A 3,739-nucleotide genomic window follows, 5' to 3' on the forward strand; every position below is an offset into this window, starting at 1 on the left:
AGTGGAGCTCTGGAATCAATTGTTAGCAGATGACCGTGCATGTCTTTCATTAAAAAGCACTATGACTCCCACATGACTCAGTATATACAGCAATAATGAGAGGTTTTAGAATCAATTTCATCTTCCTGATGAAACTCCTCAGCTGACACAACTCATACTCAACTATATTAAATGCATAGATGCATAATAATGATTGAAAATCAAAGCATCCTGTGCTTTAGTATATTGATCAATGATCAAATTCTATTTTTTCATTGGTGGTGAGGTGTTAACAATCCACTTTTTAACATTAGGGCTCAATATGAAATGTAACACACTGACCTGGTGCGACAATTGGAACATCTGGTGGCGGTCCGGCGGTGACCTCACACGCCTGACATCATGTGACCATCAGCAGAGCTCACATGTCTGGCGTCAGACACTAGGTCATTGTTGTTTTTGGTGAGTATTTTGGGGCGAGGTACGTGTGAGTCAGCGGGATCCCAGAGGGATGAAGTGGAGCTTGGAAATAAGAAAAACGTGTTAATTTTCCGCTAATGGCCATGTTCTGGCCTTTAAGAGGATTAGATTTTTATATGATGGGCCTTTTAACTTTTGGTTTCCATCATTCACTACCTTGGGCAGCGACTCTCCTTGACTGCACACAGGGCTGTTTTAATGTGGGTGCAACCCTGCGAGCCTCTCTCCACGGATGCTCTTGGCTCAGACTCCGCCGAAGCATTCTTCCAGCATAAAATCATCTCGGAGCGAAGCTGCTGTTCATGCTTTCAGAGCTCCACAGGCCCAATCAGCCAGATACTTATGCTGATCAGTCATAACATTATGTTATATTGTCGGGTCGGCCTCCCTTCGCTGCCAAAACTGCAGCTCCCATGGGCAGGTCCGGGTTATTGTGTTCCAAGAGAGGAGAATGCAGGTTTTCAGGTCAGGAGCAGACATTGCTTCTGAGACCGGGGGAGAAGCTCGGCTTGACAGACTGTTGCAAAGCGAAATGTCAATAAATGAACACAGGGTGAAGCTCAGGATACTTTTCCGGTGGTGTGTAACAGGTGACAGGCCTTTTGGAGAGAATAAAAATAATAATTCCTCTACTGATCAATGTCACCGTCACTGTCAATCGACTTGACAAAATTAGATTGTAGAAAAAAAAATAGCGCAGACTGCACAGTCTGCTGGGTTTTCTTCATCCAGAGAACCGAAGTACAAGAACCTACTGAAGTGCTGTTTTGAGTCCATTATTTTGAGGACAATCAGAACTTTAATAGTGTCACATAGCTGTAGTATGTACTTCAATTCCACTTCGACTTCCGTTGCCTTGAACCACGCCAGTGGCTTTAAGCTTTTATTTTGAAAGAACCAGTCCGTAGGTAGATTCTATATCCTTCACAACAGGAAACAGGTGGCCACAAATTGAATTCCATGTAAACTAAAGCAGGAGTGTTTTTTTTCTTTTTTGGGAGTTATTGTTTAATTCCGTGCCGGGTAGTAAGCAAGTGTGGCATGTTCTTACCGTGTCAGACGACGAAAAAGGTGGGCGAATGTAGTGTCGCGATTGCGCGTGCGCACGCACACTGAGGACTGAGGAAGTAAACGGACTGACAGCGCCACCTTGTGGACTAAGAAGACAACACAAAGCTACGTCCTGAAAGTGAGAAGGTCATGAGCTCTGACCACTGAGGCTTGAGTGTCTGTCCAGATCAGGATGGTGTTAGAAAACACAAGATAATTCCGCTGTTCCCTGGGGTGTCAGTCATTATGACCTGCAGGGGACGATGGTGTGGCATCTGACATGGAGCAGTTTCTATAGACTAGAGCAGGATGTTGGAGAGACACCTGGGCACAGATGGGTTCATCAGAAAACTGTCAGCCCCAAAATACGTGGACCACTTATCACTTCTATATTTTGCAGGAAGAACTTGGATGAATCACTCTTACTAATGTTGCGTCCTTTTCACTCCCCTCCGCTGCATTCCACACGTCCTTTTCCCCAGGAATAACATTGCAGTACTTGGGATGCGGATGACAAGTCTTTCTTCTGTTCCCCGACCAGACTGATTCCTCCAGGCTCAGGAGGTCACACACTCTCCTCCTGCGCACAGAATGATTCATGTTATGGCAAGTTAACTCAAAACACATGCGGTCATGAGATGGCCACGTTGGATTTATGCTGATAAATAACATAAAAACATGGACAAAAATTCTTACAGGAGTGAGGCTAGTGGCCGTAAACACAAATATAATAAACCGTGACACTAAGTAACTCAAAAGAAAAGAATATATATATATATATATATATATATATATATATATATATGTATATACTGGTTTGACTTTTCGATGAATAATACGTTTGTGATGATCACATGGTTTCATGTTATTTCACAAGGTTTTTATCTGCTTACGTGTAAGAAGATTGAATGTGGTTGTTGAACACAAGTGAAATCAAATGTAATGAATCAGTTCTATTCCTCAAATGGGCCTCGAGCTGAATTGTAATGGAAAAGTTGGGCCCCAGGATCAAAAAGGTTAAGAACCCCTGGTCTAAAAGGATATCCATCTATCTAAGAAAGAGGGAAAAAAATGCATGAAAATACATTTGTAGTTTAATTTCAATGTTTTTTGAGGAACAAGAAATACTCACAAAAATGATGTAAAGAAGAAAAAGGACAAAATTTAGTCTTCAAACAAAGAACACGTTATTGTAAAAAATTAAGTAGTAATGGCTCAAAAGAGACAGGACAAAGAAAATTACTACAGTTTCATCATGAGGGCCACAAAAATACAGGCAAAGGGCCACATATGGCCCCCAGGCTCCATTTTGCCCAGGTCTTGTATACACAGTGCTGTGTTTGGATTGACTACATCTCAAATTAAAAAAGATTTGAGGTTCTCGATTGATCAAATCTCAGAAGAACCATTCTAAAAACAAAAAGAAACAGCATGCATGGAGTGGTGCACAGGCCTCTGATGACAGAAGGGGAGAAAAACAACAAATGAATATAAAGTTCAGACACAGATTTCAGAAGATGCGACGGGACACCTGCAGTGAGGAGGCGGACATCATAGTCATGCCCTCAGACCAGACGGCGAGGATGACCTTTCTGCCAGAGAACTTTTCCTCTCCCAAGATGGAAGTCAGGGTGTTGCCTTCAGACTGTCCACAAGACATTCTTCAGACTGAGCAAAATGATTTTAATGCAGACGTGAACTCACCTGTTTTGTTCTCTTTGGCTCGGCATAATCTGCTGATCGACTGAGGAAACATAGCACAAAAAGTTCCTCTCATTCTTGGCACCGTAGGAGGTTGACAGGTGCCAGCAGGAAAATATTTTACTCTTCTAAAATACAGCACTGCATGTGCAATAATGAGATAGAAAATCCGAAATAGTTAAGCAAGTCTTCTACAATATATATATATATATATATATATATATATATATATATATATATATATATATATATATATATATATATATATATATATCTGCATGTTCATATAGATTGTTTAACTTTTAATTTAATGTGTTCTGATGTCATTTATTACGTAATTTTCAGTGTCTTTTCAATTTTATTTTCCCTTGTATTTAGTTTATGTCAACTGCTTGTTTATTCTGCATGTTTTTGAAGTTGTTAAAAAAAAAAAACATAAATACAATACAAAAAGAAAAGAAAAAACAATTGATATCGACTCTGGGGAGAAATATATGGACATCCATATGGACACATGTCCCCGTGGCTA

General features: G+C 40.5%; 1 long non-coding RNA gene across 1 annotated transcript; it reads right to left on the reverse strand.

Moving 5' to 3' along the window:
• Positions 1-888: 888 nt before the first annotated feature.
• Positions 889-3,158, reverse strand: LOC128759385 (uncharacterized). Its single transcript, XR_008414574.1, has 3 exons — positions 3,041-3,158; positions 1,936-2,089; positions 889-1,833 (listed from the first exon to the last, which is right to left on the reverse strand). It is a non-coding gene; the product is annotated as an uncharacterized LOC128759385 (long non-coding RNA).
• Positions 3,159-3,739: the final 581 nt, after the last annotated feature.

The sequence above is a fragment of the Synchiropus splendidus genome, chromosome 5, assembly GCF_027744825.2.
Source record: "Synchiropus splendidus isolate RoL2022-P1 chromosome 5, RoL_Sspl_1.0, whole genome shotgun sequence".
Taxonomy (NCBI): Eukaryota; Metazoa; Chordata; class Actinopteri; order Syngnathiformes; family Callionymidae; genus Synchiropus; species Synchiropus splendidus.